The sequence below is a fragment of the Branchiostoma floridae genome, chromosome 11 (assembly GCF_000003815.2).
Source record: "Branchiostoma floridae strain S238N-H82 chromosome 11, Bfl_VNyyK, whole genome shotgun sequence".
Taxonomy (NCBI): domain Eukaryota; kingdom Metazoa; phylum Chordata; class Leptocardii; order Amphioxiformes; family Branchiostomatidae; genus Branchiostoma; species Branchiostoma floridae.
Genome location: NC_049989.1, coordinates 1,107,382 through 1,135,121, shown reverse-complemented (window position 1 = coordinate 1,135,121; position 27,740 = coordinate 1,107,382). Strand labels below are relative to the sequence as shown.

At 40.4% G+C, this 27,740-nt stretch overlaps 1 long non-coding RNA gene across 1 annotated transcript; it reads right to left on the bottom strand.

Moving 5' to 3' along the window:
• Positions 1-109: 109 nt before the first annotated feature.
• LOC118426407 lies at positions 110-27,740 on the bottom strand. The gene is made up of 4 exons (XR_004832389.1): positions 27,653-27,740; positions 15,159-15,312; positions 10,809-10,907; positions 110-395 (listed from the first exon to the last, which is right to left on the bottom strand). It is a non-coding gene; the product is annotated as an uncharacterized LOC118426407 (long non-coding RNA).

Here is a 27,740-nt window from a genome sequence, read left to right as displayed (position 1 = left end):
GGATATGGAGAGGGGTATGGAGAGGGGTATGGGGATGCGTATGCAGAGGGGTATTGAGAGGGGATTGGGGAGGGGTGTGAGGAGGGGTAGTGAGAGGGGTATGGGGAGGGGTATGAGGAGGGATATGGGGAGGGGTACGGAGAGGGGTATGGGGAGGGGTATGCAGAGGGGTATTGAGAGGGGATTGGGGAGGGGTGTGAGGAGGGGTATGGGTAGGGATAGGCTGGGATTTGTCTAATAAACTTAGCTTTACGGGGGTCGGGCTTAAGGTCGTTAGAAGGAAGCGATTTCTCAGATTTGTTGTACGATTTGCAGACACCCTCTACACCGGTAACAAGACAGCGTTCATCCTGGGGACAGTCCTGGTCGGTTTTGCACAGCTGTGTTTCCTCCACCTGTAAAACAAATGACTGGCTTAAAAGTAGACCAATTCTCACGGACGGCCCTACTAAAGTATTTGGTCCGTCCGTGAAAATTGCCACCCCCCGCCTCACAATCGTATGGCGATTTAGGGATATACAGACGAGTGCCTTCAATAGTGGGCCGTTATTCACTGACCTTGTGAGGTATATCCTAACCTTATATAATATAACTTCTGACAGTCGGGATTGTCTACTTGGACATGTCTACCTCGGTTGTTTTTGATAGGTAGTAAGGTTCAACCAATAGATAACGAAATATCATTTGTACTAGCTATGTACAATGTCACGTTAATGAAGGCAGAGATCCGTGAGCAGCGCCATCAATGTACAATGCAGCCAGATATAGTCGCCTTCTTTGGTGCGTTTTGTTCTTGTAGGCTTTACGGTAGTGTTTAGGCCACATCATGTACCAATTCCTAAGACCGGAAAGGAAATTTTAGAACAAATTGTCTGGATATCCGGGTGGGGGTGGGAGGGTTTGAACGGGGGGGGGGGGGTGACACGGCGTCTGTTTGTCGACAGGTCCCGGGTTAATTTTAATTGTAATGTTAACAGCCGTTCCCAAAAATCAGAATGTTAGCCGCAAGGTGTCAAGCAGGGGCCAAGTAGTCTCGGCTGAGGTACCTTTTTCAATTGTGACTGTAGCAGAAGAAAGTCCGCAGCGGATTTTAAGCAGAAAATCGAAAAATTGCACTCTAGTGTGGATCACAAAGCACCGCGGTGATACAGCTGCACCTAGTCCTTTACCCAACTCTCGAGCTCAGTCCTTTGCCTTACAACTCTCAGTTATCCATAGTGTGTTAGGTGGATAGGCCGTCAGTACACATTAACGTAGTTTTCAAACATCTTAATGCAACGGATAAATTTCTGTTTGATTCCCCCATAGATAAACCCTGTATATTAAACATCTGTCCCTTTGTATATACAAAGAAGCGAGATATTGAGCTTCATTAGAGTCCATTCCAAGACACCATGCGGATGTTTGTTGCCATTGTTTAGAATTGATTTTAAAGTTTTGTAATTATATGTCTAGGACATTTGATACTTCAGAAATATTTTTAACACTGTTTCAACTTTATAAATATTTCCCTGGTCCTGTAAAACTTTGGAAATATTCATGGTGTGGAATTGGATACACTGCGCGAAAAGGCAGATTTCCACGAGTTCCCAACATTGTGCACGATGGTGAAACCTGACGTGTCCTCATCGTGGGCACGGGTTTCCACGGGCTGCCGGTTTCCGCGTGCCCCAACAATGAAAACCTGTGCTCACAAGAGGGCACGCGAAGAGTCCACGCGTCCCACTGTTGCACACTTCTCGTGTTGAACAATTATCGTTAAGAATGGAGAGCTGAGAAGTGTCTGATATTTTAGTTATGTGAATTGTCAAGTAAAAATACCCAGAACCCTTGCCACATGTCGGTATGTACTTGTGGGAAAATCAATAATTAAACCGACGCCAACAGGACGCGAAATAAGATTTGCAACACAATCGTGCCGTATGTATACACGAAACTCTACAAACTACTTTACCTCTATATACAGATAGCGTGTAAGATTAAAGTCACTACTGAAGCAACATATTCAATTTCGACGGAGTGTGCCCGATTTCTGTAACTAATCATATGAATTGTTTTCTATGCAACATTACATGAGTTGATTTTCACCTAGGCTTTAACCTGGAGTGCGGCGCCTATCAATGCATAGAATTCTATTAGATCTTGAAAGTGTTGTTCTTTGGTCGGTCGGCTTTGTTTATACAGTATAACAACGCCGCATTCCGACACCATGTTGGATCTGCATTATACTGACTCCTTGTTTGTCGAAAAAATCGATTCAAACTTTTACAAAGATAATTAGGTTATGGAGAACTTCAATATTTGTATAGTTTACTTCCACAGTGTAATTTTCGGTTTATATCGGTATTATGGGGATTGTCTGCCTGGCTTGCGGTTTTCGGTTAAATATTGAGGGGAGGAAGTTTGACCCGCCAGTTGAATACTTAATGCAAATGTTTGTTATAAGTGGGTAATACCGACCATTAAAGGCAAGTACGGAAGGTGAAAAGCAAGAAGGTTAACTACTGGACTTCCACAAGCACCCCTCCCCCAATACACATTTCATTGTTTTTTTTTTTTTTTATGGAGGCTGGTTCGCGATTTTCAATGTTGACTAAGGTTTTCTAATGCCGGGAAAGTAATTTTGCCATGGAAGGGAGTTTAGCGGGGGGGCTACATACAAAGGGTGTAGTTAAGGTCGATAGTCTTAAACGTATCTTTTTTGTTTTGGTTGGAAGGCATTCTGCAGACATAAATGATTTATCTAAAGCCCAAGGTGTTTTGAAAAAAATATTAGAACTTATGCGATTTGTATATTTGAGAAAACAATGATACACAAGAAAAGCTCAAGCTTCCTTTAGTGAACTAAGAATACTTGTAGAACGCAGGGCATTATGTACAAACTCCTTGATGTGACATACACACAAATAGTATATACAATGAGTTATTGTGTCTGTCTGTATTCAAATACCCATCCGAAGTAGCCAATCGTATTTCACACATGAGGTGGGTGTTTGGAAATGAGGACCAATCATCACACGTATCCCAATTTTCAAACCTGTGACGGTTGTCATTTCAAATCTTCTCATGCAGATCTAGTGTGCTTTCACGCTGCTCCGACCGGCCGATACTCATGCGATAGCTAGTATTTGATCGCATGACAAACAGCGCAGGTAAACTCATTGAGAGCTTGGGAATGATTCTACGTCAAGACCGGACACTATCTTGCCATCGAATTGAATTCCACTGCTAGTGCCATGGGACCAAATTCTACTTTTAGAGCAACAAGTGGCCTCCAGCTGCCTATTACCAAGTCTACCGAGGGTCGGGCGGGCTCTCTGTGGGTGGGGTGGGGTGATCCCCGCCGCTCGGATCGCCAGACGCGCCCCTGACTGTTAGCTCTACGTGGTACACAAGTTTCTGTCCGGTCGGCTGGGATGATTTGGAGTTCCTTCGGCTCCGTGGAGGCCCTACATGTTTCACGATGGATTGGATATCACTGTTAGGAACTTGCACGTCCACGCTTGGAATTCTGCAACGACTATGTGATAAATGTATATGCTCCTGACTAGCAACTGTTTGTCTAAAAGGACACTTGGACATCATAATTTACAGAGCAGGGATGCTGAATTCAAGAGACCTACAGGAATTTTCTGTCATCAAACTTGGAGCGACTGCACAGTGGAGCAAGGACAACGTTTATAACGTCCTTGAGTGGAGCGACTGCGGATAATATAAACCCCACAACAACAGGATGGTGGACCGACAGTAGTATAGGTTGGTAGTCCAGACGAAATTATGCATTTATGCTAATTTATTCATAACTAGTTAATTATGTAAATTTGTTAATTTATGCAAATTTATTCATAACTAATAATTAATTATGCAAATTTTTAATTTATGCAAATGCACCATAACTAATACTTAATTTATGCAAATTTTTAATTCATGCAAATTTATTCATAACTAGTTGATTATGTACATTTGTTAATCTATGCAAATTTATTCATAACTAATACTTAATTTATGCAAATTTTGAATTTATGGAAATGAATTCATAACTAATACTTAATTTATGCAATTTTTAATTTATGCAAATGAAAGCATAACTAATACTTAATTATGCTGTTTTTAATTTATGCAAATGTGATGCAAATGTAGTCTCGGGTCAACCTTGTGTCGACCTGTGACGTCAAGGGTCACGGGGGAATATTGGTACGCTACCATAGTAACGGCGTCAGTCAGATCTGGATTGTTTGTTGTTAGTGCTGTTAGGTGCTCCGGAGTAAATTTTTACTCCGACTCCTCCCGGAGTAAATTGCTACTCCGGAGTAAAGGTTGACTCACTACATCAACGTAATGAGCACAGTTATGAAGCATACTACGTGATTGCCACTGACCGATGACAAAAATAGGTCAATTAACCTATTTGATCACGTGAACATATACTGTGTGTATACATGAAGTATACCATTGCTTTGGAGTCGCTACAAGTGTTTCTCTTATGTGAAATACAGCGGCTCCGTAGTATGCTCTTAAACAACAGGTGTTCTTTATTTGCAGTAAGAAGTCTATTTTCAGGTACTTGCGTGTCGTACATGCATATATATCAACACAAGACACCGAGGTATAGATAACCAGTTTCGAAACATTTTATTTGTCACTCGACCAAGACTGCATCCAGTATCTCAAAAGCTAACGTACATGATGACGTTACATTACTTCAGGACGAGGTATCCATATTTTTTCATCAGTGTCTGTTCCGAGACCCAGTTCTTGCTATGTTCGATCTCGTCGCTGTAACGAGGCAATGCAGCAAACTCTATCAGATAAAACGTTTTGCCAGCGCGTTTTGTCTCCTTGATGACGCGTTGAGGAACATCGCCTGGCTGGTGAGGTAGTGGGATGGTCTGGTCACGGTAGAGCGTCCACTCCTCCTCGTCACCACTGTCGTAGTCGTACTCTTCACTGCCATCAGATGAAGACGTGCCTGAAGACATTTCCGAGCCTGCATCACTCTCGAAACCACTTTGATCGCTGTCGGTTTCTGTTGTTGACGCCTGAGAGTCCAAAGACTCATCGGTTTCTGTTTCCTCATCTTTTGACACTATCGAGCTGTCGTCTTTCCCAGCGTCATCGTCGTCCGATGGATCAAACGTATCCGTATTATGTTCAGACGACATATCGGAGTCGGAATCGTTTGATACGTTTCGCAATTCAGCCGTGTGGCTGCAATGTCATTGTCAATTTGTTGAATCTCGAAATAAATAAACCAGTCATAAAAAAGAATCAAAAACATCGCGCTCCCGGCAAGATCCCGTCTCGTCGTCTACAACGACCTCTCCCGAGGCATCAGTTGACTCGTCTCGGTGTTTTCTTTCTTGATGACGATCGAGGTTGAACTTACGATCAAACTCCCGATCACAAACTTCGCAGACGTAAGGCATGCTTCCTTTCTGTTCGTTGGAAAGCAAAATGATGCAATGTTCATGTGCGCACATAGATATACCATGTATACGAATAAAATAACGGCGCTCATTATAGAACTCATGTGCTTCGGAGCATACTACGGAGCCGCTGTATTTCACATAAGAGAAACACTTGTAGCGACTCCAAAGCAATGGTATACTTCATGCATACACACAGTATATGTTCACGTGATCAAATAGGTTAATTGACCTATTTTTGTCATCGGTCAGTGGCAATCACGTAGTATGCTTCATAACTGTGCTCATTACGTTGATGTAGTGAGTCAACCTTTACTCCGGAGTAGCAATTTACTCCGGGAGGAGTCGGAGTAAAAATTTACTCCGGAGCACCTAACAGCACTAACAACAAACAATCCAGATCTGACTGACGCCGTTACTATGGTAGCGTACCAATATTCCCCCGTGACCCTTGACGTCACAGGTCGACACAAGGTTGACCCGAGACTACATTTGCATCACATTTGCATAAATTAAAAACAGCATAATTAAGTATTAGTTATGCTTTCATTTGCATAAATTAAAAATTGCATAAATTAAGTATTAGTTATGAATTCATTTCCATAAATTCAAAATTTGCATAAATTAAGTATTAGTTATGAATAAATTTGCATAGATTAACAAATGTACATAATCAACTAGTTATGAATAAATTTGCATGAATTAAGAATTTGCATAAATTAAGTATTAGTTATGGTGCATTTGCATAAATTAAAAATTTGCATAATTAATTATTAGTTATGAATAAATTTGCATAAATTAACAAATTTACATAATTAACTAGTTATGAATAAATTAGCATAAATGCATAATTTCGTCTGGACTACCAACCTATACTACTACCGACGAACCTTTGGAAGCGAAAGGAGCGACATCACTAAGTACATACTGATGATCAGACAACAATCTTTATTGACACGACAAAAGTACAGCGACTTTCGTATGGTCTACATGTATAACAACTACTTACAATACAACTAAACACACATATATGGATATCTATAGGTATGATTAAATCAACATATAGGGTCTAGCATGTCATTAACACTATTAGTTCTACGGTATAAACATTCGTGGATATATTTGCCTACTTGTACACAGTGAGGGTTATCGCCTCCCAGAATGTAGTTGAATTTATCTATCGAACAGAGAGTAGCAAATTCTTTAGAACAAGCGGAAAGTAATGTGAACAGCTCTGTGCGTTTATCATTATATCGAGAACAATCCATAACAAAGTGACGTTCGTCTTCGATCTCATTTGGGCAAAATGGACAAAACCTCTGGTCACGGGGAATTTTAGTATATCTTCCGGCTTCTATATTTAGTTTGTGACTACTGATTCTCATCTTTGTAATTGCTCTACGAAGTTCGAAACTGTGTACATTCGAAAGATACTTCTTTTGTCCGTATCTTTCCTTTAGCGTAGAATAAATGCAAAGTTTTGAGTTATTCTGGATAGAAGAATACCATTCTTGTATGTATATATCCTGTAAACGGAGTCGTAATTGGTCGGTTAGCATATTAACATGATACAACGTCGGGTTTGTCCATACATGTCCAAAACCATTATAGTTGAGAATGTCAGTTACGTGATTTGTCCAGTCGTATTCGCCGGAAAGTACAACATCATATGCTTCACGTAGTAAAGAATCTTCGGGTAAGTTTGCTAGACGGTGCCAGTATTTGATTAATTGTATCTCAGCATTGATCGAAATGGGAAAGGTTCCTAACTCACCACGGATGCCGTCATTTGATGATTTCGCATGTACTCCGAGAAAAAATTTTTGGAAACTCATGTCAATGGTGTCAAATTCTGCTAAATTTTTTGGCTGGGAAAGCCCGGGGCGGTGAAAATGACGCTACTTTTAATAACAAAGGGTGTAATTACGGCGCAGTCGAGGCCCGGGGAGATAATTAGGTGATAATTACCGCTAATTTATGCACCAGTCATTCGCACACAAAAGCATACGTCGATAGTTTCCACGCGTACGCAAAAGTGTACTAAGGTGGCACAGCTAGTGCACACGGGTTTCCACAGGAAGGGCACGTTATGGACACGCAAGTGGTCCGTTTCAACGGGTTTCCACGGGTGCCCAATGTAGGGGCACGTCACGATTGCACAGTGGGCACCCGTTGAAACTCGTGGACACTGAATTTACCTGCATGTGTACACGGGTTTACACAGTGGAAATCTGCCTTTTCGCGCAGTGATACTTCTAATGGTTTCTAAATAATGATAACAGCATTCTACCATTATTTACCATTTTCTATCATTTTCTACCATTTTTTTTGTAAATGGTTCGGTGGGCTGGGAAGATAGCAATTCACACATCCTTGCAAAGTATGGTTGGGTGCCATGCAACAATGACCCACCACAAAGGATCCACCAGTGCCCAGCAGTGAAATCTAAAAGTATGCAGATGCAACAATAGGGCCAACTTTTATGGGGGCAATAAACTAATTTTACCATTTGGCCAGGTCTACCATTTTTTGTAAATATTTGTAAATGTGAAATAATCACAGAGAGGTTTCACAATTATTCTAAATAAAGATATTTTTGTACAGTTACTTTCAAAATGTTTCCAAAATATTCAAAGAAATTCAAATAAATGAGTATTTTCTTAGTCAATTTTTTGAAAATAATTTAATTATTGTGGCTCAGATATTCTTTTATTCAAAATACTTCAGACTAATTATAAATATCGCCTAAAAACCCTCATGGTGTCTTGGAATGGACTCTATTATCGTTATCATTATCATTATCATTATTGCCTCCATGAAATGTCATGGAGGTTATATTTTCAGTAGCGTTTGTCTGTGTGTCTGTCACCAAGATAACTCAAGAACGGCTGGGTGGATTGGTTTCATAGTTAGTGTGTTGGTAGGGTGCGGTAAAAGCTGGAAATTATTAGATTTTGGGCCCCCTAGCGGCTTCCCTTGGTACTGCAGCGCAACTTCCGGTTGTTTTCTCATCTTTTGATCAAGCGACCCAAGCCAGGTAAAGAATTGTGGGTATTAGATAGCTCTTGTGCTCGGAAAGAAGTGGCAAAAGTTTGGGCACCCTAGCGACTAGTTTTGGGATAGCAAGGGCATTTTTGTCAAAAACTCCTGAAGTGGATAACTCAAGAACGGAACAACGCATTTTCATGATTTTTGGTATGTAGGTACCTTTAACAATGTTGCACAAAATGAAATACTAATTATGCAAAATATGGGGATTTCATACTTGTGACATGTGTATGTTAGTCAATGATGAACTATTGATTAATAATAATTATCATTATTATTATTATCATCATTATCATCATCGTCATCATCATCATCATTATCATCATCATCATCATTATTATTATCATCATTATTAGTACTTGGTACAGTACGACGGGTGATTCATAAGTTCGCGGCCACACCCACAAATAAGGCGAACAACTCAAATTTCACGGCGTAACTATAAACTACAAAGTTTTTTTTATCTTACCTTACCTTACCTAGTCCAATTCTCATGCCTGAAGGTCGGGAACATTTTGCAGCCAACGAGAATGTTTGCAGGCAACATTCAGTAAGGCCCAGGTCAAAGGATCGTACGATTGACTGCGACGGAGGTTTTATACCCCTTATACCGTTTTATGTACGGTATAAGCGCAGTACGTCGTAAGTCGGGGAAGAATCGGAAGTATTGGCTTAGACATATAAAGACGTGGTCACAAAGATCGTAGTGCATCGTGCGATGAGGTCACAAGAGTGTACCTGCGTTAAACCGCAGGTGAATCATAATAAATCGGGGAGCGTACTATGACGACAATAGAGCTGAAATGGATTTTGAACATGTTCAAAGTTTCTCCATCGTCGTACGATTTTTATTGTCCCCATAGCAGACTTCATTACGGCCAGTTTTTTCTACTGATGACGTTTTTAGCATGTTGTAAAGGGTTCAGTTTTCCCTGATATTGTCGATGTTGACGAGAAAAGAAACTATATCAGTCGCAACTGTTCACAATAGCAACTAGAGAACAGCGCGTCCGTAGAAGAGCCTGCCATCAAGGCTAGGTTTTCCACGTGGCAGATGTAGTATCACGCACAGGTGATGCAGACAGTTGTTTGATGGCTACATACTCGTGGGTTCATAATTAGCTCTCGCCGGTCTCGGGTCAGTTCACCATAATCGTAATAACGATGGGGACAACTCGAACAGAAAGGCAGGCTCCATGAGTCGGAATTTCGGAGTGGGGGGCGACTCATAATATAATACTTATGATATGATTTTTTTTCTCTGGTGGCATCTTTTTCTTGATAGCATATCATCTACAAAAAAAATAATTAATATGATTTTCGAAAAAGCCTAACTCGTAGAGCAGGCAAGCAGGCCGAGATAATCATACCAGTAATTGTGCTTCATTTGAACCTTTGCTTCTAAGACTCATGAACATGTTGTTATGGTTTCTTTTAATTTCTTTTTACAGTGCTAGTGAAAGACATCATAGGAAGGTATTCAACAACTAGGTCCACATTTGGTTGGTTAAAGCACAAAAGCGGTCAGGCGGCTATTCAGAAGAGACACAAGTGAAAATCGACGCTGGAAAAATTTTGAACATCATCCGATGCTCTGCGATTGTTGATTTTGATTACGATTTAGCTGCCATTCACTGCGATCATCGTGCGATAGGCGTAATATGCAATCGCAAGGACGTCGTACGATCCTTGTGACCCTGGCTTAAGGGCCCGGTCACATATGTCGTGCGATCGTCGTACGATTTTGATTCGACAGGATTTTTAAGCAGGCTGTGACAGAAAAAAACACCGACAAGGATCCAAGACAGTCTTTTGTTTTACAAGACAGCTTTCCTCTGAAGGAAACATGTATGGCTGTCCCAAAAAAAAAAACAGCGAAAGTTATAATTAGCAATCGTACGAGGACCGCACGACCCTAACGTTAGGTGGGAGAGAAGGAAAACAAAGACATTGATTTGCAACATGAGGTGTGTGGTTAAAGGTGTAATGCTAAAAGTCAGCCACTTCTTTCTAGTTGAAATACGAAGGAAACCTTTATCAAGCATTTGACAATATCTTCAAAGATGGTATGTCATGAGGAACACGACCCACACAGCTCTGACCACAGTTCACCTTTGTTTCTCTCCACTTACCAACAAATATTCAAAAGCACGTCGGCTGGGAAGTAATAGCCACAAGGACCTGAAAAGGAAATTGGTGGATATTGATGAAAGACTTCAGTCATAATCGTGCTCCGAGATTTGATTTGTTCACCTTAAATATTACTGGGTGAGGCCACGAATCGATCACCCCTTGTATCATGTAAACCCGTCGCATGGTCTTTTTTCTACTCACCCGCTGTTTCACAGAGGCAGCAAGTAGAGGAGTCAACAATGTGCAGAGGACGACCAGTCGCAGCTCCATGGCCAACCCTGCACAACTCTTCATCACGGACTGGGGAAATCACAAACATTGCTGTTGTTGTAAACAATGAAGCTCATTCTTTGTTTTTATTTATTTATTTATTTATTTGTTCAGCTGTTAACAAACAGCCAGGGTTGCCCAACTAGCCAACTGCTTACACACGGCGGGGTTATGCCGCCCCTCACGGGGTGACATACCCTTTCGTTGATGTAAATCACCGTGTGGCTGATACGGAATGGAGGTTCGCCAGGCCTCCATCCGGGTGATTCTTTGTTAACAGGGGAAATTCTCGAAACTTCTCAACTAATGAAAGGAACTTTGAAAGTTTCACCAGAATTTTACTGAATAACAAAATTCTATGTAGACAACCAGATGTTTATTCATACTACGTTTTGGTGACAGTCTGGTTTATTATGGTTTTGAATAAAATTTGAGCAGTCAGTCCTTAGAAACTCTAAAGACAACGGTTTGTTTGGTGATGCTTTTTCTTATGAATGGAAGAGCAAGGATCTCTAAGGAGTGAAGTATCTATATTTTTTGCCATTTGATTATGCAAACAAGGTCCTGATTTGCATCATTTGTCTTGGTTGATCATCCTATCTATCAAAGAGGCACAAATCCAAAGTATGAAAGTCTTATCGTAGCAGAGAAGGCCATTTTAGTGTTTCCTGATGAATCATGTTAACATGAAACTAATTTGCATGATTTATGTCTAATATTGTTCATCTTCACCAAGCTTCAAAATGTTGTGAGTATGAAATTCCCATCATTCATCATTAAGGAATTATTTTATTTTCTCATTAATTATACAAACGAGGTCGTCATGTGCATAATTAATATCTATTGACATTTCTCTCTTTCTCAGTGACATATGTGACAAGTTTGAAAGTCCTATTATAGAATGCAGTGAATTCATAAACTTTCCGAAGCAATAATGCAAATAAGCTGTTGGTTTGCATAATTTGTATTTCGTTATGTCAGGCATCGCTTAAGCTATATACATGCCAAAAATCATGACGATCCGTCAACACGTTCATATTTTCTCATTAATTATGCAAATGAAGTCGTAATTTGCATAAATAATATATATTGACATTTCTCTCTTTCTCATTTTACATATGTGGCAACTTTGAAACTCATATCATGGAATGCATATTTCCTCATTAATTATGCAAAGTAGCTGCTGATTTGCATAATGAGAATCGCATTATGTTATGTTATGTTATGTTATATATCAAGTCATCACTTAAGCAGTCTACATACCAAAAATTATGACGATCCGCCAACACGTTCTCGAGTTATTCTCGTTCAAAGTTTGAAAGGAAATCGGCACCTGCAGTCCAAAAAAAGCCGCTAAGGAGTCCAAACTTACAGCACTTACTCTCTGTCCCAAGTGATATCTACCACTCAAAAATCACGTCCACAGTATGTCCAGAACACGGGATATCGAAAATGGAAGTTCCGCTGCAGTACCTTAGGAAGCCACTAGGGGGCCCATTATCGAAATTAACCTTCGTTTTTGTGACCCCTACCCACCTACCAAATATCATCAGGATCCATCCAAGGCTTCTCGATTATGCGGTTAACAGACACACAGACAGACACACAAACATGCTCAAAACATAACCTTCAGGCGAAGGTAATGAGAGTAACAACGTTACTGGTAAGAGAAATGTACCAAATACGTAGTCATTGTATCTTTTTAAAATGGTGGCCTGCTGCTAACGTTTGACTCCAATTTTCCCATTCAGTAAAAATGGGCAATGTTGCATGGTGGCGGTTCAATAAAGAATCACGCCGTCTCTATTATAGGTACAAGGCTGACATATGGCATCTATAAAGATACATATGACTTTAAAATCACGGCTCTTTAAGGCTGCCAGGACGGAAAGACGTACCATGGTGGAATCAGAGCAGTCGCTAGGGTCCTGAATACCCAGTGTCTTCATTACTTTATCCTACGTGACAGTTCACAAGCCTAATTTACATCCCACCAACGGGCGTGACGTCTTTGAAACAGTCAACGCCTTTTTACGTGTACGAGCACGCTCTATCAACACTTTCATGTTCCGTGGCGTAGTAGGCCGTTAAGGGTTTGGCTTCGTGACTTGGGTTCGAACCCCAGGTGGTGCACTCTTTTTTTCTCTCGATAGTTTATCACGATACTGCCGTACATTAGAGATTCAAATGTTGCTTTACACAAATTTTGCTTCTAACCTGAAACACTCGTGTTTCCATCGACCGGTCAGCGATATAGCTAACGTTACGGTCATCTGAAAGGGCGCAGACCGTTTACAAAACGGACGAGCTTCGGCCGTGTTCGTTCATTGGCAGCAGGTCGCCGAATGAAAATTTCAGAGACTCGAGCGTATCTTACACCTGCATGACTACCCCCCATCCCATAGGACAGAGCCCGGGAACCTGCCAACATCAGCCGATCTTTAGAATTCACACCTGGCGCACTGCTACCGAAATGTCATTTTAGAACTCACTGACTGCGGTCCATCGATTTCTCTGGGCTTGGTGACGTTTTTATGTAGATTAGTTTTCCATATACTGAAACTTGTAATTGCTACGCACGTATTAAGTATGGAACGACTTATATGTGTGCGATCACAGGACAGCTTTGCAGCTTGTTGCAATGAAACATTTAGTCATCTAATTTCCAACAGTGAACTAAAATTTAGTTCCAAATGTGGGGCATTTCAATGTCAGACATACAAAGTCTTGATGACATTCTGGTCACAGACAGCCCAGTAAAAACTGGACTGGTGGTATATCAATAAATAGTACACGCACAACACATGTGTTCGCTGCTTTCGCACCTCTGATCGTTTCTCCTCGTAATACCCGCCTCACATTAGGCGCGATTCGATCGGAAGATTAGTTTACGAGCTCTAAATGACATTTTCGTGAGTAAGACGTCCGGTGTTCTCACGATCATCTTGCGATTTTTAGGGATCGCCGGCAATTTTCAGGAGTCTTACGACGGTCGCGGTGCAGCGAAACATGTTCTTAACATAAGCGACAAGTCGCAGGAGATCTCCGAGATCGCAGAGCTCGTTACCGCGTCGCAGATCGTGCGTACAAATCGTGCGTACCTCGCAAGGGTATCGGTCAATAGTCTTGCGTCAATCCAACGATTGAAGACCGATAGGCGAGCACAGACATAGTTATTAATCATCGAACGCAAATCGGATGGCGAACGCCCGTTAGTCGGGCGACGTTTGGGTGACGTTCACCCGACTTCCGATTGTTTACAAATATTGAATTTCTGGGAATGTGAGGGTAATTCTAACATTGTGGCCCCTGTGGCAGTATGTAGGCTGGCTTTGTGACACACTTTCCTTTCTTGTGTCATTTCTATTATGCCCGCGCATTCCATTCATTGGTTAAAAAGATTCCGACAACAAAATAAGCAACACTTATTGATCTCTTGCCTTTTTTGAGGAACGTTTTATGTTCCCTTGTCCGCGTGCAAGAGGTCATGGGAGGTTCATTATCATAGATTTATTCACCGTCGATCGCACGAGGCTCGCTTATATGTGAGGGGAACAGATTTTGGGCGAAAAATACGCAAGACCATCTTAAGATCTTAAAATCAGCCGACCTTCCTGCGATCGCGAAGTACGTCCGAAGATCGTATATAATGTGAGGCGGGTATAAGGATCATGGATAGACGAATGAAAGATAGAAACAAAGGAAGAAAAACGCTATTCGTTTAGCCAAGTTATATTTACATCACTAAAAGCTCTGTTAGCACAGAAGGCACGTTCATTGCCTTTAGCTAGACAGGTAGATATTGTGGGTTATTTTTCGTCTTCTTTTTTACTTTTGTTTTTTTTTTGCTTTAACACAGACAAAGGCAATGTTACACGTATTTCAGCAGTGTCATATACAAAGAAGGCAAAGTTCGTTCCGTAGCCGTTTGAGGCCGAAGGGATGGTGAGTTGTTATTGGAAGGCTGAGCCAACCTCCCACCGTCTTTTACCTCTCCAACTGTCAGGTACCCATTTTTACACCTAAGTATTTTTGGTGAGCAGATGACGTAAATGTTTTAGAATAAAGGTACTAGAGTGCGTACAGCATTCCCGCTTGATGTAAGATTCCTTTACGTTCTATAAAGAAATATGGCGATTAGAATAGTAACCTGTACAATCTTGCAACAATTAAAACAGTTAACTAGGAGATAAAGATAAGAAATGACATCACTCTGGTTCTGTGCACAAATACTTGATGGGCGTTTGAAAACTTGTCATGGAACAAAAAGAAAATACGTACTTGTTCTCTTGGACAGAATCCCACAGACGCGCAAAGTCACTTTCCTCACTTTGGCTCTTATCCGGCTAGGAGTAACCCCGTACGTGACAGTCAACAACCAATCAGGTTTGGTTTCAATCCAGGCGTGGTCTGTACTGGAGTACGTTGCCTTTTACTGTCGGCATTAACAGAAAGCCTATTTGCAAGTTCTTGTTCGAAGGCTAATTGCAAGCACATGTTAGAACCTAGAAGACATATAGTTGATTGATACCATCGTCACAAAGTCTAAACAATTAGTATTGACTATATCTAGACAAGTTGGGTTTGACTTCTCGTTTGAGAGGAAAATGAAAGCTCCACGTTTTCTATGAGCTGTGGTGTCTGTGATTCTAAGAAAAATGGTTTTCTGTTCATCCATCCGCTAATAATCTATCATATTACTACTGTTTGTCTACATCAATTGCGCTATTGCGTTTCTGATATCGTAACTTTAGAACCTCCGGATGGCTTGTGATGATATTTGGTAAGTCGACTAAGTAGAGTACTACGTCCTGGGTATAGATGTTTAAAAGACAGCGGACAAGATCGGATGGCGTGTGGCCTTGGTACTGCAGCAGAACTTCCTTTCTTTGTTTTGCCTTCTTGCGCCCATATCTTACACTAGTGGACGTCGTTGCAGTCCACAATAGTTGTCATTAATCTCCTGTCAGTAGTAGTTAAGCACACTCGCGGCCTGGTTCATGTTTTTATAAGCCACTTGTGTAAACTTGACACATGAAATTCAGGAAAGGCCGGGGTCATCACTGGGTGGCTTATTGCCCAACCTTTAGATCCTCTTGTTCATCGCCTGCTACAGGTTACTAACGATGTGATCAAAACCCGCTGTGTTTGATATCCAGGTTCTAAACATACAGGTATAGCTTATGGCGCTGGAGCAGATGAAACAGATTTTACCGATGTAAGAAGTCTTTCATCTCAGCTATAATTTCTCTGATTCATGATCAAATCTATTAGACTTTGTTTTATAGTGAAGAGTTTATATCTTTGGTCTCCATGAAAAATAGAGATATAGTTTTGGTGGGTCTGTGTGTGTGTCTGTGTTTCCCGATTTTTGTAGTCAGCATAACTCACAAACCTCTGGATGGATTACGATGATATTTGGTATGTGGGTAGGTATTGAAAAGACAAAGTCAAGATCAATATTGCGCTTCCTGGTGTGTGACCTTGATACTGCATAAGTTTTTATATCTTTTTACCTGGGCATGTTATGAACTTGATTTTTTGGTGGCAGATAGCTTATGATGTAAGGAAGAAGTGGTGTATATTTGGCCCCCTAGCAGCTTGCTCTGGAACTGTAGGGGCGTTTTTTCAAGATCTTTCAAATAGTGGAACAACGGAAAGATGTCTCCCGTATCCCTTAATTATCAAGTTATGACGAGCACCTTCATATTGAATAAATCTCCATGACATTTTGAGTCTTTGGAGACCAACCCTTAATTTCTACATATTAACACAATCTTAAGCTATCACCCAATATTATTTGGAATGACAAGTGTATGTGTGTGCGTGTGTTTATGTGTGTATGCATGTGTGTGTATGTGTGTGTATGTGTGTATGTGTTTATGTGTGTGCTTATGTGTGTGTGTAAGTGTGTGTATTTGTGTGTGTGTGTGTGTGTGTATGTATGTGTGTGTGTGTGTGTGTACGTATGTGTGTGTGTGTGTGTGTGTGCAACGGGAACAACGGGACGATGGATGTCCCCCGTAGCCCTTAATTATCAAGTTGTGACGAGCACCTACATATTGAATAAATCTCCATGACATTTTAAGTCTTTCGAGACCAGGCTGCAATAGACATTATCATGCCATGTGTTGCCCAACCAAGGCGCTCACGGCACGCGACATACTTGAGAGGTCGCAGGTTTGGCAAGGTTCCGTGTTCTTGAGGGAAGGATTGATTCTAATGCCTGATTTTCTGTTGGTTCCAAATGGAAGCCTTCCAGTTTTGTTATGTTTTCAAGTGGATAAACCTGTCCTTTGTGCAATATTTCACACCCTTTTATCTGAGCTTTCTTCGGTTGGACATGGGTCAAAACCGTCAAAACATATTTGTGGCATTTTTCTCTGTGCTTAGAGCTTGGCACAGGGAACTGTACCGCTATTCTTGTAGATGGGACGTTAGTTTGATTCGCCCAACGGATTTTTCCAATTTATGTTTCAGTCTATGTGTCTGTGTATGCATGTTCTTGTGAGTCAATGTTTGTGTATGTCTGTGTTTATGTGTGAATGTCTGTGTAACCGTGTGTTTGTGTGAGTGGGCGTCTGCCTGTATGTGTATATAAAAATATATACTAGGCACAAAAGTTTGGATTATTAGATTTGGTAAATCATATCATCGTTGTTTCTACATCAATTTCATGTATTATATATCAATGTATTATATATCATAGGAAGCTTGTGTACTTTCCTTTCCAGTGGTATCAAACTCATTATCATTGTTAACTCATGGAACGAGCACTAGGCCTGCTTACGTGAGTGGGTCACCAAAAAGCGACCAGATTTCCCTGTTTCTGTTCAACACTGTACCGTACGGCTGTTATGGCCCCGTGTGTCAGTGATTCAATCAATCCTTTTTTCACGTAACCTCTGGTATACAGAACATCCAAGGTTATTTTTAGTACACCTTATACCCCCGTCACATTATATACGATCTTTGAACGTACTTCGCGATCGCAGGAAGGTCGGCTGATTTTAAGATCTTTTAAGATGGACTTGCGTATTTTTCGCCCCAAAACTGTCCCTGTCACATGTAAGCGAGGCTCGTGCGATCATCTGTGAATAAATCTATGATAATGAACCTCCCATGACCTCTTGCACGCGGACAAGGTAACACAAACCGTTCCTCACAGAAAGGCAAGATAGAGTCCATTCCAAGTCACCATGAGGGTTTTTAGGTGATATTTGTAATAAATCTGAATTATTTTGAATAAAAGAATATGTAAACCACAATAATTAAATTATTTTCAAAAAATTGACTAGGAAAATACTAATCTATTTTAATTCCTTTGAATATTTTAGAAACATTTTGAAAGTAACTTTGCAAAAATATCTTTATTTAGAATAATTGTGAAACCTCTGTGTGATTCTTTCACATTTACAAATATTTAGAAATATTTGCTAACTTTACCAAATGGTAAAATTAGTTGATTTCCCTCATAAAAGTAAGCCCTATTGTTGCATCTGTATATTTTTAGATTTCACTGCTGGGCACTGGTGGACCCTTTGTGGTGGGCTATTGTTGCATGACAACCAACCATACTTTGCAAGGATGTGTGAATTGCTATCTTCCTAGACCACTGTCCTATTTACAAAATGTTACAAACAATGGTAAAAATGGTAGAATGCTGTTATGATTATTTAGAAACCATTAGAAGTATCCAGTTCCACATCATAAATATTTCCAAAGTTTTACAGGACCGGGGAAATATTTATAAAGTTGAAACAGTGTTAAAATATTTCTGAAGTATCAAATGTCCTAGACATATAAATACAAAACTTTAAAATCAATTCTAAACAATGGCAACAAACATCTGCACGGTGACTTGGAATCGACTCTATCAAAAAATGTTGTTTCTTTTGTTGTCGTAATCTCTTTAACCAATAAATGGAATGCGTGGGCATACTAGAACTGACGAAAGAAAAGAAATTATGTCACAAAAGCAGCCTACATACAGCCACATGGGCCACAATGTCAGAATTACCCTCACATTCGCAGAAATTTGATATTTGTAAACAAACGGAAGTCGGGAGAACATCGCCTGATTGACGGGCGCCATCCGATTTGCGCTCGATGATTAATAACTAGGTCGATGCTGGATTGACGCACGACTATCAATCGAATGTAGACCGATACCCTTGCGATGTACGCACGATCTGTGACTCGGTAACGAGCTCTGCGATCTTAGAGATCTTCTGCGACTTGTCGCTTATGTTAAGAACATGTTTCGCTGCACCGCGACCATCGTGCGACCCCTGAAAATCGCCGGCGATCCCGAAAAATCGCGGCATGATCGTGAGAGCATCGGACGTCTTACTCACAAAAATGTCATTTAGAGCTTGCAGAATTGTCGTCCGATCGATTTTCAAGTAATGTGACGGGGGTATTAGTAGCGTCTGCTTACGTACAGGGTGTCACAAAAATAAAGTGCCGAAATTACTATACCCTACTAAAGCCAAACACTCCATTCAGCTCATTTTCTTCTGTCGGTATTGACTTGTGAACGAACTTAAGTTGAATAAACAGAACATGTTAATCAGTTTATCAAATTTGAACCAAGAGTTGTTCAATCGAGTGCTAGCCATAATCCTTATACCCACCATATTTGGTGAAAATCGATCGGACGACGATTCTGCAAGCTCTAAATGACATTTTCGTAAGACGCCCGATGTTCTCACGATCATCCCGCAGTTTTTTGGGATCGCCGGCGATTTTCAGGGGTTGTACGATGTTCGCGGTGCAGCGAAACATGTTGTTAACAAAAGCGACAAGTCGCCGGTGATATCTGAGTTCGCAGAGCTCGTTACCAAGTCGCCTGCAGATCGTGCAGATCGTGCAAATCGGATGGCGAACGCCCGACTTACGTTTGTTTTGAAATATTGAATTTCTTTAAATGTGAGGGTAATTCTGACATTGTGGCCCCTGTGGTAGTATGTAGGCTGACTTTGTGACACACTTTCTTTTCTTGTGTCATTTCTATTATACCCGCGCATTCCATTCATTGGTTAAAAAGATTCCGACAACAAAATAAGCAACATTTATTGATCTCTTGCCCTTTTGTGACGAACGTTTTGTGTTACCTTGTCCGCTTGCAAGAGGTCATGGGAGGTTCATTACCATAGATTTATTCACCGGCGATCGCACGAGCCTCGCTTAAATGTGACAGGGACAATTTTTGGGCGACAAATACGAAGACCCTCTGAAAATCTTACAATTGGCTGACCTTCCAGCGATCGCGAAGTACGTCCGAATATCGTAAAAATATGATAGCGGTAGTAGGAAGGCTATTCCATCCTAAGACTGTACTCCAGCATTACATCCTGGAGGTAGTCTGCAGTGGTCCTTACTCTGTCTGGACGGGTGTTGAAATCTTGTAGAATGGCATTTGGTCCAATATTGAAGAGGTAGGATAGAGGATGGTGTCCCTATATCTCACCACATTGAGGTTGCCTAGAATGATAACAAGTTTTGTTTTTCCTATGGCGGTTATGCCATGACGCTGCCTCCACCACCAAAAGTTACTCTTGCCGTGTCAGAGTGTAGTTCTCCTTGCCGCCTCCACGCTTTGATTTGGCCATCCAACTGCCAAAAGGGCAGATACTACTCAGATGTGCTAAAACAAACCTGTATGTTCTGTATACCAAACATGACGTGAAAAAAAGGATTGATTGAACTAGAGTTCGGCAACCTCATACCTCCAGGAAATATTTAGAGCTTTTTTTAAATTTCATGCAAATGACCTACCATTTACATAATTTATACAAGGCGATGTTCATCATTGACTAACGTACACATGTCACAAGTATAAAATTCCCATCATTAGTCATTATGCGGATTTGTTATTTTGTATATATTATGCAAATCAGTTCCTCATTTGCATATTTGGTATCTGCTTATGTTTCACCTATCATAATTTACATGCGTTACAGTTACTGAAGTTCAGCTATTGAAAACAATGGAATTGGACAATTTCCTCATTAATTATGCAAACCAAGTCCTCATTTGCATAAAATGTATATCATTATGAACATCTTTGCCTAAGCTACCTGCATGCCAAAAATGATGGCAATCCATCATATCCTCTTTGGAGTGTCTTGACAAAAACGCGCCCCTGCAGTTCCAAAATTAAATGCTGAAACCTGCCCCACTTTGTTATGACATTAACAACTATCTACCACCCAAATATCAAAACCATGTCATGTCCGGTACAAGAGATACTTAAAAAAAACTGCTATGATAGAATAAGCTCATTAATTATGCAAATGTATTCTAATTTTGCATAATTAGTATTTTATCTTGTACAAATGTATAACATTGTCTAAGGTACCTAACTTGTTACATACCAAAAATCATGAAAATCCATTGTTCCCTTCTTGAGTTATCCACTTCAGAAGTTTTTGACAAAAATGTCCCTACTGTCCCCAAACTGGACGCTATGGGGCCCAAGCTTATGTCACTTATTTCTGAGCTCAAGAGTTATCTCACACCTAAAAATTGGGACCATATCTTGTTCAGAACACGAGATAGCAAAACCGGAAGCTGCGCTGCAGTAACAAGAAAAGCCGCTAGGGGCCCAAAATCTAATCACTCCCAGCTTTCATCACACCCCACCAACACACCAAGTATGAAACTAATCCATTCAGCCGTTCTGGAGCTATCTTGTTGACAGACAGACAGACAGACACACAAACGCTGGTGAAACAAGAGTTCGGAGACCTCATATCTCTATGAAAAAGTCTGATTATGTTAATGACTTCCACATTTGCATAATCTATGCTTAGTTATGTACACCTGTAAGTAACCTACGCCGGTCACTATGTTGATTGTCAAATCATTACATAAATAATGACACTTTTGTATCAATTATGCAAATTAAGGACTTATTTGCATAATTGGTATCTGATAATGTTCCACCTGCCACAAAAACTACATATATTGCATGTATTTGAGTTCTATAAAGGAAACACTGCAAATACAGATTTTCCTCATTAAATATGCAAATTAAGTGTCAGTGTGCATAATTTGCACTTGATGATGTGCATCTCTGTCAAAGCTACCTACATACCAAATATCATGTAAATTTGTCGTTCCTTTCTTCAGTTATCTACCTAAGAAGATTTTGACAAAAATGTCCCTGTAGTTCTAGAGCAACCTGCTAGGGGGACCAAATATACACCACATATCCCTTATGTCACAAGCTATCTGCCATCCAAAAATCAAGACCATAGCATATGCAGTACCAAGGTCACATACTAGGTGGCCCAAAATTGACCTTGACCTTTGCCTTTCCAACACCTACCCACAAAGCAAATATCATCGTAATCCATCCTGAGGTTCATGAGTTATGCTCACTACAAAAATCCGGACACACAGACACACATACGCACAGACAGACACACAGACACACAGACACACAGACACACCCAAAACTATATCTCCATTTTTCCTGGAGATAAATATAACCTCCATGACATTTCATGGAGGTAATGACATTTCACTGACACATGCGGCAATACCAACAGGACGATCGGTGTTGAACAGATAACGAGTTTGATACCATATGAAAGGGAATCACACAAGCTTTTGATTGATATATGATACATTAAACTACATGCAGAAACATTGGAACTGAAGTTAATTTTCCAAACCTTTTGTGACGAATTTATATATAGATATCTAACGGTTATATATATATATATGTATGTGCGTGTCTGTGTGTGTGTACGAGCATGTGGGTGGGCTTGTATGAGTTCCCGCCATTTTGGTGGGAAGAACGATCGAATAAAACGGATGAAAGGAAAAGGCCACGATTTTCCCCACCAACCTGTGCATGGAGAGTACCTGTATGGGACATATCGTTCTGGGCTCTTTATGCAGATTTATGCATGTTATGGACGTATATTTTCGTTAGCTAGCCAATGGTTGCAATAAAAAAAGCAGGCACTTCCAAGTCACAGGTTTGGCAAGGCACCGTGTCTTGGAAGGGTGGGTTTCATTCTAATCGCTGATTTTATGTTGGTTCCAAATGGAGGCCTTCCAATTTTGCCATCCTTTAAAGTGGATAAACCTGTCCTTTGTGACATGACAATATTTCACACCCTTTTATCTAATTACGCTTCAATTACCATGAGTGAAAACATCTTTGTGGCATTTCTGGGACCGTCAAGATTGGCACAGAGAACTGTTCCGCTTCTGCAGATGTAACGTTGCTTATCCGTCAAAAAATTTGATTGTTCTTTCCTTGTATGGGAATTTTTCTGTGTAATACGTGTTTGTTTACTTGTGTGTGTACTATGTTTCTGTGTATGCATTTGTTTGTGTATTTGTGTTTGTGTGTGTGTGTGTGGGGGGGGGGGGGCTCGCCTATGTGTGTGTGTGTATGTGTGTGTGCACTGATAGTTTTCTGCATTTCTGCATATAAACAACTTATAGAAACCACAGCTGTTTGAACATGTATACTACAGTAGTGGCGAACAGAGATTTCGGCAAGGCGGAGAATGGCAGTAGCCATCCTCCTTGGCAGTCTTCTTGCAGTGCTGGCGTTTATGGGGAGACGCTAACTCGGTCTCCCTACAGTAGAGAAGCCCGTGTTGACAGCCGCGAACCAGGCCTACCAAAAAAAGCCAGCGCTGCTAGAAGCGAAGGTGGCTGTGCAGTAGCCGTGTGACATTGTGACCTGTGCGGCCAATAAAGTAGTGGGAGGACACACGGATATTCAATCCAGATTCTAGGGCGACAAAGGTGCCAATTTCACCCCATAAGAGACATCACAGACGACAACCTGAGAATTTCAATTTGCTCTGCAATTGGCAACACTTCAAATTCAATCAACTCCTGATGCTGCACAGGGAACAAGACATAACACATGTTTTTTTTGGATGTGTCTTGCTTTATCCATCGCCATGTGAAATGATAACTCTGCTCAGAGTTTCTACGCTAAATTTATGCATTTCATAATGACGCCTAACAGGCCAGTATAGGACACACAAGAGGTACGATCAGTAAGTTTGCGGCCAAACACAGAAATAAGGTGCCGCGACAGAGCTCATATTTCGGGGCAGACATTTAGTTATCACGTAAAAAGCCTTTTAGTCTTAAGCATTACTTAGGCGAAATCAGTAAAATTATGTGAGAGAAAAGCATAATTAAGCTGCTATCTGAGGTGTGCGCGTGCACTTCAGTTCAGCTCCGCTGAAAGTCAGTTACCCACGTCTTTCTTAATTACCTCCATGAAATGTCACGGAGGTTATATTTTCTGTTATGTTTGTCTGTCTGTCTGTTTGAGTTTGAGTTTATTTATTCAAGAACGGCTTGATGGATTGGTTTCATACTTGGTGTGTTGGTGGGGTGTGACGATAGCTGGAAGTGATTAGATTTTGGGCCCCGCATCTGTCGTTATAAATTGATGTAATGATATCAGAAATCACCCCTATATTAGCGATATACAGGTGACATCGTAGAGTCTGTTTGGGGGAACCAGGACAGTTTTGAAAGTGATAATAAATTGTATTTATGTACTTGTGCGTTTAGGGACATGTTGTATTATATTTCTTTTGTGCTGTTAGATATTATGTGGTCCACCTTGCGTCACGCTGAAGTTTTGTTAATATGTACTCGGTTTTATTACATATCTATTATGTGGATGTGTTTGGACTTACCTTATCTGAACAGTTGACGTCATATAGCAACCGGTTAGGGTATCTGTAACAGTTGACTCCTTAGAGCAACTGTTTGCCGATCCTGGACAATTTGAATATGATAATTAACTTTGTATTTATCCACTTGTGCCTTTGGGGACCTGGTGTGTTATACTTCGTATGTGCTGTTAGATGTTTCGTGCTCCACTTGGCGTTACGCTGATGTTGTGTTGGTATGTGCTTGGATTATTATATATCTAGCATAAACTTGTCTCCGTAACCTATATGTGGGTATTGGTTGATGGACATTTTGTGTCTTATTGCTTGTGTTGAAGATGTGTTTGTATCCTGATGTGTCGCAGTTATTTGTTATGAATTCTGAACATACTCTCTACCTTGCAAGTTGCCAGTACTATCATAACGTGATAATATAAACATCATAAAGATTCCCCACACCTGCTGCATATTACCATAGTGCCCATGTGATAACTATCCACACAACTAGTAGAAATAACTCGAATATCATTACATGCAAGTCATCATCAACAAACATAAAATAGACAAAAACACTCAATATTTCATGGAGGTATGAGGTCGCCGAACTCTATTTTCTGTGTGTGAATGTTATATAGCACACAGCAGCTGGTCGGAAGCTAGCACCACATCTCGTGAAGAAGTTGGGAAGCGAACAGTGCATGACAATCTCAATTATAGACAATAGCAGGTCATCATCATATTTGCTTCACTTTGCAATGAAATATTTTGTCACGAGTCATGGTGCCTGGTTCCGAAATATACACAACATAAGCATGTACCCTTTGTACAAATGTCTATGTCCATTGAATCATCACATACTTATTGTAGTTGAATGTAATCAGGAACTGTAACAGTTTCTTACGAGTACGATGGACAGCATAGGCCCTTTAAAAGTAGACGTAAAGAACCATCTGCTGTATATTCAGGTAGGGTCATGCTTTTTGGTAGTTGCTACATGTAGTGCAAGGCCACAATTGTGCCACAGCCCGCGTTTCACCCAAGCCCACCGTGTTCCCTTCTCCCTTAGATGTGTTAGGTAGACGAAGAAGCTTTGATACGCGCATGACCAAAATACGACATTTTCTGTATTCAGCGAAGCCTGATATGCGGCGAGGATGAATGAGTGAGTGGGAGTATTCAATAGCAACAAGTATCATTCAAGACAGAAAAAAATTACTTCTACCTTCTAAGTTCACGAACATGAGAAAAAAAGTACTTCAAGTAATATACAAGTAATCAAATTATGGCTGTCACTTTGGACATAACGGCCATTTAAGAACCCAGCACACGTGTTAGTTGAAAACACACATACTTGCGGTGTCATGCAATTTCAAACTGAGGTGACCCTTATCCATGCACAAGACCGTATTAATAATGGTGTTTGCTTTAGAGTCCATTCCAAGACACAATGCGGATGTTTGTTGCCATTGTTTAGAATTGATTTTAAAGTTTTGTAATTATGTGTCTAGGACATTTGATACTTCAGAAATATTTTTAACACTGTTTCAACTTTATAGATATTTCCCTGGTCCTGTTAATCTTTGGAAATATTCATGGTGTGGAATTGGATACTTCTAATGGTTTCTAAATAATGATAACAGCATTCTACCATTATTTACCATTTTCTATCATTTTCTACCATTTTTTTGTAAATGGTTCGGTGGGCTGGGAAGATAGCAATTCACACATCCTTGCAAAGTATGGTTGGGTGCCATACAACAATGGCCCACCACAAAGGATCCACCAGTGCCCAGCAGTGAAATCTAAAAGTATACAGATGCAACAATAGGGCCAACTTTTATGGGGGCAATAAACTAATTTTACCATTTGGCCAGGTTTACCACTTTTTGTAAATATTTGTAAATGTGAAATAATCACAGAGAGGTTTCACAATTATTCTAAATAAAGATATTTTTGTACAGTTACTTTCAAAATGTTTCCAAAATATTCAAAGAAAATCAAATAAATGAGTATTTTCTTAGTCAATTTTTTGAAAATAATTTAATTATTGTGGCTCAGATATTCTTTTATTCAAAATAATTCAGACTAATTATAAATATCGCCTAAAAACCCTCATGGTGTCTTGGAATGGACTCTAATGTTAGCAAATACTTTTATCTGTCTTTCGTCCTGACAATGACGTAATTTATGTCTAGTTATTGTGTAAGCTACAGGCAAACTGTAAACTGTGCAAGAAGACATGCGAGTCACAACGCAGATGTTTTAATTCCCACTCATTCGTTTAATATTTCGATAAAACTTATTCTAATGTCACTGTTACCGTCAAAAATGAGCAAGAACACTATTTTGAAGTCTTTATTTGAAATATCATCTTGCAGACGTTTGAGCCTGAATTGTGTTGGCATTTGCATACACTCCTCCGGTGAGAATTGCACTGAAAGTTAAACCTGGCTAATTGAAAAGAGACCATATTAAAATCATGCTTACAAGCGATCATCTAAAATATCGAAGAGCTTTAGGCTTAGACTATGCATCTTCACGCCTATAACGGATCACAAACCAATTACAACGATATAGATATCTTGAAAAATGACCTGTTTACGAACGTTTCCATATTGTCAGGTAGGCTACAATGTTTTGTCTCGTTCTAAAAGATACCGTACCGGTGTTGGCGTCAAGGATTGTGGTAATTCAGTGTTAAACGCGGGGTCTTGTAGCGTAACTACAGGGTATTTGGCCCAAACCACAGAGGTCCTTGGTTCAAATCATTTCATGCTATCGTGTACATGTGGTCTTGGAAAGGCACTTAAAACGCAACTTCCTCACTCCATCCAGAAAATGTGTACCTGACTTTCATTGAAGAGGTAAGAGGCGGTGGAAGAATTTCTACCGGCAAGATATATGGACTCTACCGCTAAAACTTTTGCTATGAAGGGTTAAGCCCCGCCTTCCAATACTGTACCCTAAACACAGTGGATAACAACCCACTGCCCACACAGCCTCCAAAAGACTATGGGACTACCTTTTACCTTTAATGTGAAAACGTTGTTCTTTGTACACAAGTAATGAATGATTAGAAGCAAGTGCAAAAGCTCCTATCCTTACCGTGATCCTGTGGTAGAACTGAAGCCAGAAGGTAAAGAAGTACCACTGCAGCTCGACATCTCAAACCAAGTGTGCTACACGTTTCTCA